Consider the following 13,287-nt stretch of genomic DNA (forward strand, 5'->3'; position numbering starts at 1 on the left):
TCAGGCCCTGCTGTCGGGTCATGGCCAGTCTAGCCTCCTTTGTTGGGTCCTTGACATGGCAAAATGAAACCAAGTTCAAAACCAAAAACGCCAAAAAGCAAAGCAGGGGAAAAATATGGTCCAGCAGGTTGTCTCTTGTCACAGCAACCCATTTTTGGTCCATATTGATATCTGAAATCTGAATAGTAAAAGTGTTTTGTTCTTGTTATGGGGAGTGTCATACATGCTAGAAAAAATGAGTAAGACCTGTGGAGGGTAAGTTCAGCCACTGAGAAGTTGCACATGGTGCTGAAAATAGTGAGAAAGATCAGAGTCTTCTAAGGTTCAATGAGGTATCACCTCACACCTGTCAGAATGGCTATCATCAATAAATCAACAAATGACAAGTGTTGGCAAGGTTGTGGAGAAAGGGAGCCATAGTACACTGCTGTTGGGAATGCAGACTGGTGCAGCCATTATGGAAAATAGTATGGAGTTTCCTAAAAAAATTAAAAACGTAACTCCCATTTGACCCAGTGATCCCACTTCTAGGAATTTATCCTAAAAATCCCGAAATACTCATCAGAAAGAATATATGCACCCCTATGTTCGTAACAGTACAATCTACAATAGCTAAGATTTGGAAATAGTCTAAGTGCTCATCAGATAAGTGAATAAAAAATAAGCCAGTCAGAGAAAGGTAAGTGCCATATGATCTCACTCATATGTGGAATCAAATGAACAAAAGAAACTGATGAACAAAAATAGACCCAGAGACATAGAAGCATGAACAGACTGTCCAACCTCTGAGGGAAGGCAGGGGAGGGTGGGTGGAAAGAGATCAACCAATGACCTTGTATGCATAAATGCATAACCTGTGGACATAGACAATGGGGTGATGAGGACCTGGGGAGGGGACCAGAGCAGGCTGAAAGATGTCAATGGGGAGAAAAGGAGGACTTATGTAATATTTTCAACAATAAAGATAAAAAAAAGAAAAGAATATTGCTTAGGTTTTTCTTTCACTGGATTATATTCAGGCAACTGCAGTGGGAAACTGAAATTTGAGCAAAGGCACAATTCTGATATTTAAAAGAAAGAAAAAAATCTCCCAACTATTTGCAGCTGAACCATTCATGTGGAAATGTGTGACTTTTGGTGAATGGCTCACCCTGTTGACTGAGAGCAGGGTGCCTGCTGCTCTTTGAGACACTTGCTCTAAGGGCTCGCCAAGTTACTGAACTTTGCTGAGCCTTAACTGGAATCGATGGTTTCTTAAATTGAAAAATCTAAGATATGAAAAATTCCGATACTGCTGTTCTATGTTGCTATTGGGGAAACCAAAACCACACATGGCAAGTCATGGAGATATTTTTAATGACAAAATACAATACTGTAGTAACAACTCTTCAGTCAGTGCCTTCTATGTGCCAAGCACTGAACTCTGACAATACTGCAAGGGGGCGGGGTATTGTGGCTTTTTTACAAATGAAAACAACTGTGTAATTTGGTCCAAAGTCTCATGAATAGTAATTAAAACACAAGAGTTCTCTGGTGCCAACCCTATGTTCCCTTCTCTCATTCTACGCATCTGCTCTCCAGAGAAGGCATCGAACTCTGGGGACACAGGAAAACATTTGCCCGCCCTTCTGTGTCTGAGTGGAGCAACCTGTCTGGTTTTGCTACTGGAATGTGGCCCGGGTTGAGGTGGGCCATGTACAGGCCTGTCCACAGAAGAGCCAAGTGACTTTTCATGCTGTCTTTTCCCAGTTTGTGAGGCTAGAAACCCAGGACTTCAGGTGGTGGCACCACTTGTGGACAGCTGCTCAGGGGAGGCAAGCTTGGTACATTAGTATGTGATTCAGGATTGCCAAACCTCAAAAATGAAAAGATGGGCACACCCAAGTGAATTTGAATTTCAGATGAACAACAAATTCTTTAGTACAAATGTCTTCCATGCAGTATCTGGGACATGCCCTAAAAACGTATTTGTTGCTAATCTGGAATTAAAATTGAACTGCATCTTATCTGGTACTATATTGTGATTTATAAGATAGTGGGTCTTCACCAACAGTTCCTGGCTCACAGTCACCAAAACCTTGACATGTCCTAAGTGTTGAGAGTGAAGGAGATGTCTTTTGTTAAGGAGTGACTTTAGATCCCACCCAAGGGTGGGGCTGGTTGCCAACCCTAAGATTAGAGAATTGGAACTTCCAGTCTCATCTCCCCCATTTCTCCAGGCTGGAGGTTGAGTTCAATAGCCAATGGCCAACGACTTAGTCAATCATGACTATGTAATGATCCATAAAACCCAGGACAGCTCCTTGGCCCTTTTTTGGAGTTGCTACATTGGGGAATCAGAATATTTCCCAAGCTTCTTTGTTGGGGACCTCACCCTATGTATCTCTTCATCTGGTTATTGATTTGTATCCTTTATTTTCATTTGTAATGAATGGTAATCTAGTGAGTAAACATGGTTTCCTGAGTTCTGTGAGCCATTCTAGCAAATTAATTGAATGCAAGAACAGGATTGTGGGAATCTGCAAACTATAGTTAGTTGGTCAGAAGTACCACAACAACATGGACTTGCAATTGCCATGCTGTGTTGGAGGGGGCCAGAGCCTGGACTGTGGCTGGTATCTGAATGTGCATGTGTGGGGAGTTGTGGGCTGAACTCTTAACCTGTGCTGTAGAATCTAATGCTTTCTCCTGTTAGAGTGTGTCAGAATTGAGTTGAATTCTTAGAACATTCTGCTGGTGTCTGAGAATTGTCTGTTGGGGGAGCGGGGGGGAAACCTAACCCCAAGTTGGAATTGGGGGTCCAGGAACCCTATTCATCTGGCAACCCCAGTCTCATTATATCACATCCTTGCTGTTGTCTCTATTTAGAAGGCCCTTTCCAATCATCTCCATAAATCAAAATTATTTCCATCCTTCAAATCCCAGCCCAAATGCCATTTCTCTCATGAGAGAAATGCTGCTTCCTATAGCCCTTCCTGTGTAGTGTAGCTTTTTCATGGCCCTGATCCATTGGACCCATCACACAGTTCACTACAAGCCTTGCTCTTTTAGATCAGATTCTCTCTCTCTCTCTCTTTCTTTCTTTCTTTTTTTTTTTTTGTATTTGAGAGAACAATTTCTTGTTATAATAAACCAGAACTACAAGATACCACTGAGACTAGAACAGTTGACAGAATGTGGTTGAACTTAAGCCTTCAAGGGAAATAAGAGGGTAAAACAAAGCCAATGTATGGAGAAGCCCAAGACTGGTTTGGGATAAATATAAGAATTACATTCAGCATGGGCATCTTCTGACCCCTCCCCAGCAGGTGCCTGCCATAGTTCTCCCATCCCTTTCCCTTCTGAAGCATCTGCTTAACCAACCCAATAGTATCCCTTTACATGATGCAAAGTCAAGAGGAAAGTTTATAAATCTTATTTCAGAGTAGAAAGTATGCACATACATTATGGGTGTCAATGTACATGGTAGCAGCTTTACTCAAATCAGAGCTGCTACCATGTATAACCTCTTTTTTTTTTTTAAAATATATTTTATTGATTTTTTACAGAGAGGAAGGGAGAGGGATAGAGAGTTAGAAACATCGATGAGAGAGAAACATCGGATCAGCTGCCTCCTGCACACCCCTAACTGGGGATGTGCCCGCAACCAAAGTACATGCCCCTGACTGGAATCGAACCTGGGACCCTTCAGTCCGCAGGCCGACGCTCTATCCACTGAGCCAAACCCGTTAGGGCCATGTATAACCTCTTATGTGGCCCTGTGGCTAGGTCAATGCTCTTAATTTACTATACTAAAATAGTGACATGGCAAAATGCATTTTAAAAAGTATGTTTTTAAATTGATTTTAGGGAGAGAGAAACATCTATAAGAGACAAACATCAATTGGCTGCTTCCTGCATGCCCCCTACTGGGAATTGAGCCCACAACCTGGGCATGTGCCTTGACCACACCCAACCAACTGAGCCACATAGACCAGGGCAGAATGCTTTTTTTAGAGTTCTGCAAATAAAGGTTTATTTGTGGTTAAATGCAGAGCTCTTTTCTATCATATTCTTGGCAAAAAAAGAAAACAATCTGATGTTTTTAATGGGCCAAAGATCTGAATAGACATCAATTTGAAAAGATACTCAACTATGAGTATCTTTGACACTAGAGGCCCAGTGCACAAAATTTGTGCGTGGGTAGGGTCCCTAGGCCTAGCCAGCAATCAGGGCCAATGGGGGCTTTCTGGCTGCCAGCTAGAGCCTAGCTTCCCCAGCTGCCGGCTGCTGGCCAGGGACTTCCTTCATTCCATGCTGCCCCCTGGTGGTCAGTGCACATCATAACGAAAGATTAAACTCCCGGTCTCCGAGTCAAAGTCCCAAGGGGACACTTTGCACATCAGCCTTTTATATATATAGATTAGAGAATTGAAAATTAAAACAATACTGAGATGTCACTGCATACCTACCAGAATGGCCAAAATCCAAAACACTGACACCACCACATACTGGTGAGGATGTGGAACAACAGGAATGCAAAATGATATAGCCGCTTTGGAAGATAGCTTGGCATTTCTTACAAAACTAAATATACTCTTACCATATGATCCAGGCATTGCACTTTTCGATATTTACAGAAGTTGAAAATTATGTCCACACAAAAACCTGCACATGTATGATTGCAGCAATTGATTAATAATTGCCAAAACTTGGAAGCAATCGAGAAGTCCTTCAGTAGGTGAATGGATAAATAAACTGATACATCCAGAAAATGGAATATTCAGTGCTAAAATGAAATGAGGTCCTCAAGCCATTAAAAAACACGTTAGGGCCCTGACCAGTTTGGCTCAGTGAATAGAGCGTTGGCCTGCGGACTCAGGGGTCCCGGGTTTGATTCTAGTCAAGGGCATGTACCTTGGTTGCAGGCATATCCCCAGTGGGGGGTGTGTAGGAGGCAGCTGATTGATGTTTCTCTCTCATCGATGTTTCTAGCTCTCTATCCCTCTCCCTTCCTCTCTGCAAAAAATCAATAAAATATATTTTTTTAAAAAAAGCTTTAAAAACACACACCAAAAAACACGTTAGGACATCTAATGAATATTACTAGTAGTAAGAGAAGGCAGTGCTGTATGGTTTCAATTACAGTCATATACCACATAACGACATTTTAGTTAATGATGGACCACATATACAATGGTGGTTCCATAAGATTCTAATGGAGCTGAAAATTTTATATTGCCTAGAGGCATGGCGGCTGTCCTAACACTGTAAAGTAATTACTCATGTGTTTGCAGAATGCATTTTTGAACTCCAGATTTCCTAAATACTTCTAAGAGGCTATTAAGGCGATATAGAACAAGACTGTATCTCAGAAACCTAGGCATTGAGAAGGAACATTGATGGATTTTTTTCAGGAGGTACAGAGATAAACAGAGGAAATGTGAGAATATCAAAGCATATACGACAGGTGAGGGGAGGCAGAGATGGAAAGAGAACCGACATATTCATGTTCAAAAAGAAGTCTGGGAGAGAAAAAAACAAAAAACCCAAAACAACAAAACAAAACAAAACTCAAGGCAGAGGGAAAAAAGGGTTTCATACAATACAGTATTGAAAAAGTAAAAGGAACACACTAATGCATAAACTGGTGGCAGGTAAGTCCACAGTCCATTGTGATAGGTACTCCCAGCATCAATCAGGTAGGTTTCTTCTCATCTGTTATCTCGGGTTATTTACAGATGTGATAACAGAGTCTCTCCCAGGAGGGTAGGCAGGCCTCAATCACTAGCTTTCGTTTGTGCCATGTAGGCATCTAACTTGGCACCCAGGTGTCCTTTTGTTTTTGACATATTTGCATCCAACTGGCTGTCCAGCTACTCCATGGTTAGTACAGGGTGAGCAGCAAAGGCACCTCTTCCTCATCCAGGACCTCAGCCTCTGCCTCCAAAGACCTCTCTTCCCTGACCTATCATACTCCAACTTCCACCACCAATTCTACCGCGACCCATAGCTCCAGGCCCTAGGGCCCCTCTCCCAGGACCTCCACAACCTCCACCACTACCTCTTAAGCCATTGGGAGAACTATGGTTCATCCACCTTGGAGCAGGTTTTGACCTCAGAGTAACATCCTGCCCCTAAGTAGGGTTCTCACAGCATACCCCCCACGCAGTCTTCCCTGGGCAAGCCTCTCTGGTTTATGGGCAGGCCTTGTCCTCTGATCACTTCCCTGGCCAGGGTCTCTACAGGCTGGCCTGTGCCTGGATGTTACCCTTACCCAGATGCTGCTTAAGCTCTTAGTTGCTTGGCACCACCCTCCAGGTGTCTAGCCACAGCTTGGACATATCCCTCCATAGCCACTGTCTGGACTTGCATATAAAGTCTGCTTAAGTTTTCGTTGTTGTTAATCCTCACTTCAGTATATGTTTTTATGATTTCTAGAGAGAGAGGAAAGGAGAGAAAAAACATCAATGTGAGAGACACGTCATCGGTTGCCTCCTGAACGCACCCCAGCTGGACTGACCAAGGATGGAATCTAGGTACATACCCTTGATCGGGAATCAAACCCATGACCCTCTGGTGTGTGGGCCGATGCTCTAACCACTGAGAAACACCAGCCAGGGCTTGGTGATGCTTTAAAAAAATATATTTTATTGATTTTTTCACAGAGAGGAAGGGAGAGGGATAGAGAGTTAGAAACATTGATGAGACAGAAACATCGATCAGCTGCCTCCTGCACACTCCCTACCGGGTATGTGCCCACAACCAAGGCACATGCCCTTGACCGGAATCAAACCTGGGACCCTTCAGTCCGCAGGCCAACACTCTATCCACTGAGCCAAACCAGTTAGGGCTGGTGATGCTTTTTAACACAACTTCCAATGCTGAGTGTGCAGCCATTTTCAAATCCCGAGGATGGAAGGAAAAGGACACCAGTGCTCCTCCCAGGGGTGCCATCACAGCTGTGGCAGGCGGGCGGGACCTGCCGAACCTGAGTTGCTGGTGGTTGGGCCCAGGTTAACTTGTTTGGCAGTTCATTAAATGTGTAAGTGGTAGACTGCTAGATTAGTTCGTTGTTGACTGGCTGTCTGGTCAGCCAGTCTGCCTGCTCACCTAGCCTGCCCTATCTTACCTTTCCTCTGTCCTACCACAGCCACTGCCGCCAACTCCTGCTCGGTGTCCAAACCTAGACCAGATTCTTGAGGGTAGAGACATGCTTTTTGCAGTGCTCCTCGCCTCGACCATTAATTCATTCAACAGATGTTTTTGGAGGGCTTTCATTATGCCAAGCACAAACAGACATGAACCCCAATCTTATGGAATATAGTTTTATGGGAAAGACAACCATTATTCAAGAAATCATGAACAGTTACATGAAGGAATATTAACAAAGTGCTAAGAGAGAAGGGCCTGCATTTAGACTGAGACCAGGGAAGGCTTCTGTGAGGGAGTGACATTCAGGGACCAGTATAAACAGGGCTAGACCACATGAAAAGGCAGGGAGATAAGTTTCCAGGAAGACAGAGTGCTGGGGTCCAGCCCCAGCGGGTCCAGGGGTCCCCAAAGGTGTGGACGGAGTTGGCGAAGAAGGAATGACATGGAGACAGCGTTCAGACAGTGTTCAGTTGATCAGCAGCCTAGCCAGGATCTCTAGCCAGGATCTCCAGAGAAGTTCTGCCTAGGATCTCTAGCCAGGTTCTTTGTCCATGTTCTCTTGCTGGGTTCTCCAGCCAGGTTCTCCAGGTTCTCCAGCCAGGTTCAGTCACCAGGTTCTAGTCAGGTTCTCTTGCCAATTTCTGTAGTCAGGTTCAGTCCAGGATCTTTTGCCATGTTCTCTCCAGCGAAGTTCTTCTGTCTCTAGAGAATGTTCTGTGTAGGCTCTGTGTTCTGAATTCTGTCTCTTTCTGTCTTGTCACATCTGTATTTATACCAGTTGATTCAATCCTATCAATCTCTATTACAAAGGTTAGGGCGTTTCTTATCTCCATTCCAGGGAGTAAAGATTATGTAGCTTAACCATGATTGTTCGTAGTTAAAGTGATTAATTACCCGCCTGGCACTTAGTTAAGAGGTTTTATTCCCTCCCTAACTTCAGGGGAAAATCCCTACCTGGGGAAACAACCTTTCTCAGAGACCTTGGTTAAAACACATAGTGCCAAGAAGGTGAGCAAACATATTAAGGACAGTATGCCATATATGCCAGGTCCCTTGAAACAGCAAGCATGGACCGGCTCCCGGCAACAGAGGTAGAAGAAAAGTTGGTCTGTTTGAGGAACTGAAAGAAGGTCTGTGATATGAAGCATGACCTAGAGAGAGGGGCTCCCTACACGGATGCTCAGGAGGCAAGCTGGGCTGTGCGGACTCGCAGGCAGTACTAAACTGGGCTTTATTCCAAGTGAAGGATTTTGAACCAGGGAGGGACACGAGCTAATCAGTCACAGGCTTTTTCAGGCCGCTACATGAGATTTATATGAAGGGAAGTACAAAAGTCATTATAGTAATTCAGGCAAGAGAGTGGCCAAGTCTAGGTTTGAAAAGTGTTCAGCATTTCTGGTCCCACCTGCTGTTCTGGAACTTGGCCACTCCCTGTGATAAGGCGGAGTCTACTTCCTTCCCCTTAAAACCAGATTGTTTAAGATTCTTGGCCAGCATTCATGGGCAGGGACAACAGTGTAGTGATTACGCAGAGAGGGTGAGAGAAAGGGTGGGTAGAGGTGCAAGAGGGCACAAGGGGATAAATGGTGATGGGGAAAAAAAAGAAGATGGTTGGCTAGCCCTGAAAAAATGGAAAGTGGGGAAGTGAAAGTGCTTGGCTTGCCCTGATCGGTTTGGCTCAGTGGATAGAGCATCGGCCTGGGGGCTGAAGGGTCCTAGGTTTGATTCCGGTCAAGGGCATGTACCTTGGTTGTGGGCACATCCCCAGTAGGGGGTGTGCAGGAGGCAGCTGATCGATGTTTCTCTCTCATCGATGTTAATGACTCTCTATCCCTCCCCTTCCTCTCTGTAAAAAATCAATAAAACATATTAAAAAAAGAAAGAAAGTGCTTGGCTCTCAATGAGATAAGAAAGGTGACCAGCTTCCTCCTGCCTGCCTTGCGGGCCCCCGCCCCCAAATTCTCATATGCTCATCCTGGGAACCAGCCTCCACCCTGTGAAAGCTCATATTATGGAGAGACCCCCTGGGCGGAGCCCATGTGAAAAACTCAGGCTCCAAACAAGAGCACCGTGGAGCAAATACGAGTCACCCGTCATGCCTGGTCTCGATCCCTGACCCACGGAATCCATGAGCGTGATGGGCTGTTTCACCCTCTTAAACTCTGGGGTCAGAAGTTACGCATCACAGCACCTGGAACAAGAGGACACTGGCTAGAACTTGTGTAGTAGCAGTGGACATGGAGAAAAGTAGACCTATTTGAGATGTCGAAAGGAAATAACATTAATAAAATAGTCATGAAAGGGTCAGAAAACTTCTAAATTACGAAGGTTTGAGTGAAGGCCCAGATGGAATACATTTTTTAAAAATCTCTCTTTACAGCCCTGGCCGGGTAGCTCGGTTGGTTAGAGTGTTGTCTGATACACCAAGATTGCAGGTTGGATCTCTGGTTAGGGCCCATACAAGAAGCAACCAATGAATGCATAAATAAGTGGAACAACAAATTGATGTTTCTCTCTCTCTCTAAAATCAATTTTAAAAAATCTTCCTTTACATCTTGAGACCCCTGTTTACTTGGTTTAAATAACCTGATCTCAGGGATTGGTAAAATTTGTATTTTTAATTTATTAACTTCTTGGCATGAAGAAAGATTGAGATCAAGCATTCTTTTTGATAAAGGAAATGGAGGTGCCCAAGGAAGGAAGGAGAAAGAAATACATATGGTGCCTCCACAACTACTCTGACGTCAGCCCTTCCTCTCAGTCTTGCTGCTGTTAATGGTGATGTTTTCATTCACCTTTGACAAGGAGTCTGTGCTGGTTGTCATATTGTTATTAATGACACAATGGCTAACATTCACTAGTGCCAGGCATCACAAGCACTAGCTCAGGGGTGGGGAACCTTTTATAACCTATTTTATCATTTGTGGGTCATATAAAATCATTAACTTAAAAACTGCTGTATTTGGTCAAACATTTAATTAACTTACTAATGTCCTGGCATGGCCAGACCAAATGATTTCTTGGGCCTTATATGGCCCGTGGACTGGACATTCCCCACCCTTGCACTAGCCCATTCGTCCTCACAATAAGCCCAGGAAGGAAGTGCCATCGTTGCTCCTTTGCAGGAACCCAAGAGCAGGGAGTTGAAGTAAGCCACTTTAGGTCACAAGGCTGGTAGCAGTAGCGCGGGGAACCCCATCAGGCTCTACATAGTTGCAGACTGTTCCTCACTCTGACACCATCTTCACAGGTGGCCTCGGGCCCCTCACAACTTCAGAAGCGTTAGTAAGGCTACTCTCTGCTCTCTAGAACTTTACGCCTGAGATTAAGGAGTGTGTGTCTCTGCTAAGGGAATGTAGCAGGACCCTAACTGCCTCCCAACTTTGCTTCTCTTCTAGGATTGTGTGGTTAAGCTGTGGCCAATGGGACTTGAATGGAAATGATGTACTTGCCTTCTTAAAAAAAGGGGGCGTGACCCATCCTTGTCCCCTTTACTGACCATGAGCAATCCTGGCCCCACAGAAGAGGGCCCTGGCCCCCTCAAGATGGCAGAACCACCAGGAGCCTGGCTCACTGACCTAACTCACACCAGGTTGGTTTTGCCCAGGCTCTTACGGGGAGAGAATAAGCTTGTGTTTATGCCACTGCTACTTTAGGCCTTAGCTATAGGCGCAGAATTTATATCCTAACTAATGTAGGCTACCAAGGAAGTGTGACTAGAGTGCTATGGAAGCTCTGAGAAGGAACAATTATTTTCTGGAGTATTTTTCTTTACTTGCAGACCTTTCTTACCGAGCAATTTTTGTTCGTCTAATGTTAAATGATAAAATTGAGTTAGCTAAGCATGGGAAGGATGTGAGAGACCAAGAGCGATTTTCCCAGGGGCAGGATTATCCGCAAGGTGGGTTTTCTTCCTGTGTCTTTTACGTTTACCTGAATCTTAGTTGTGGATTTTCAGCAAAACGCGGAAAATAAGCCCCCAGATGAAAATAAACTCTAAAATTCTTAATAGCTGAGTTATCACAGTAACCTATACCATCCATGTTGTCTGTGTCTTCCCACTCCAAGCCTTTTAGTTGTTAGCCTTGTGTAATGCCCATACCTATTCAAGAGGCTTTTTAGAAAAAAAGAAGATATATAGGTTTTCTCTGCAATGCTATAGTCTGGTTTTCTTTTCACTTCTAAATGTATACCAACAATTTTATAGTTACTATCTGATTTTGTGTAGAGATAATTAACTCAATAGAAAAAGGACTTTTACAAATCAACAAATCATCAGTCAAAATACAATGCAATCAACAATAAGGATAAATTTTAAAAAATGCAAGAGGATTTCATAAATGATCCCAACCTATGGCCTCTTTGTATCCAGGCACTGGTTGGTGCCCTGCAACAATGACGCTGCACTTTGGCCAGTGGGAGGGCAGTATCTGCCCAAACAGAGCAAAGATCAAAAAAGCTCTCCAGTCTTTCTCGGTCCCCTGCCACATTCATGAAAATAAGCCTAGGTCAGCCTAACAGAGGAAGAGACCACAGGGGGGAGGCACAGACAACTCCATCCCAAGCCATCCAGCTCAAGTGATCCACAAGCTGACTGCAGATGCATGAGTGAGCCTAGCTACTGGCAGAGTTTGGCTAGGATCAGAAAAACTACCCAGCTGGTCTGTAGACTCTGAGAAATAATTAACAGCTGTTGCTTTAAGCCACTGAGTTTTGGGGGTAGTAGCTAACGAATACAGATATAGGAAAAAAATAAAAACGGCTAACAAGCAAATCTAAAGATTTTCAATCTGATTCATAATTAAAGAAATGCAAAACTAAATCAATGAGATATTATATCAAGTCCGTAGACATTAAGAGTGGTAATGCACAGCTTTGTGAAGGTGTGGAGGAATCAATAATTTTATATTTTATACATGGTAGGTTTTGGACATACCAAGTCTGGTAGGTGGGCATGGCACTCAAGATCCATTCCAACCTCCTTTTTATGCGATTTCATACATTGCAGAAGCCTTCAAATTATCACATTTCCCAGGCTCTCTCACAGCGAGCTTTCTGGATATGAACTGGATTCTACTAATGGCTTGTTTGTAGAGGAACCCGTATTCCTGCTGGCAGACAGTGCTGGTCCCCAGTCTACACCAAGCATGTCAAACTCGTGGCCTGCGGGCTGCATGCAGCCCACAACAAATATTTTTGCAGCCCAGCCAATATAACAGCATGTAAGAAACATTCTAATAAAAATTTTGTAACTTAATTTTTACAATATCTTGCTATACATAATTAATAACAAACTACAACATTCACTAATGACCGATTACTATAATCGTGTTGCATTCATTTCCCTTACGTGCCTTACGTGCAGGCGCACCATTTCTCTCCACTAATACTAGCAGCAAACATGTTAGCAGCCGATTGCCACATCATTAGTCTTGGATTGACTTGTTTGGTGTGCACAACAGGAAATATTTTGCTTTCGGAGAACAAGAAAAATAGGTTTATTTGCGTTACGCTTATTAATTTGTGCAGTTATTCAGTGTCTGGTAAGTTAATGTTCAAGAAAAATATTAATTTTTATTAAAATGTTCTATTGTTTTAACGATGACTCATTTATTTCAGCCCTTTGTATTCAGCGTCTCTATTGAAATAAACCAACGTTTCTATGAAAATTGAAGCTTTGGTTTTTTTTGCGGCCCACATACACTTAAACCTTATTCATTTGGCTGTGTTAGCCTTTGAGTTTGACATGCTTGGTCTACACTGATAGCCAAGCTCTGGGACTTCTCCTCCACTCCCTGAAGGTCTCTGGGGCAGTAAAACTCTGCACAAGGAACAATTAGCACTGCAACCTTTGTTTCTCTTATTTCAAGTGCCCTGGGTATGCCTCTAGGCCTTGAGTAAGCACTCTTTGCAAGCTTTGGAAGAAGCAACAATAGATTAGCTGATACAGGCCAGATAAGGCACAGTGGCAGAACCTGGGTGGCCAATAATATAATCATTCCCCAGTGTTTTTCTCAGGAATGCCTAGGCCTCTCCACATTATATAGTGAATTTCCTTGTCAGGAATGTTGTAAAAGCTTTATGATAGACCTTGGTCACGCACAACAGGCAAATCCTTCCTGTTCAGCTAAGGTCAGAGGCCAGCCCTCACTT

At 43.7% G+C, this 13,287-nt stretch overlaps 1 pseudogene; it reads right to left on the reverse strand.

Moving 5' to 3' along the window:
• Positions 1-3,753: 3,753 nt before the first annotated feature.
• LOC132237314 (chromatin target of PRMT1 protein-like) lies at positions 3,754-6,379 on the reverse strand (annotated as a pseudogene).
• Positions 6,380-13,287: the final 6,908 nt, after the last annotated feature.

Source organism: Myotis daubentonii, chromosome 1 (genome assembly GCF_963259705.1).
Source record: "Myotis daubentonii chromosome 1, mMyoDau2.1, whole genome shotgun sequence".
In the NCBI taxonomy this organism is placed as follows: Eukaryota; Metazoa; Chordata; class Mammalia; order Chiroptera; family Vespertilionidae; genus Myotis; species Myotis daubentonii.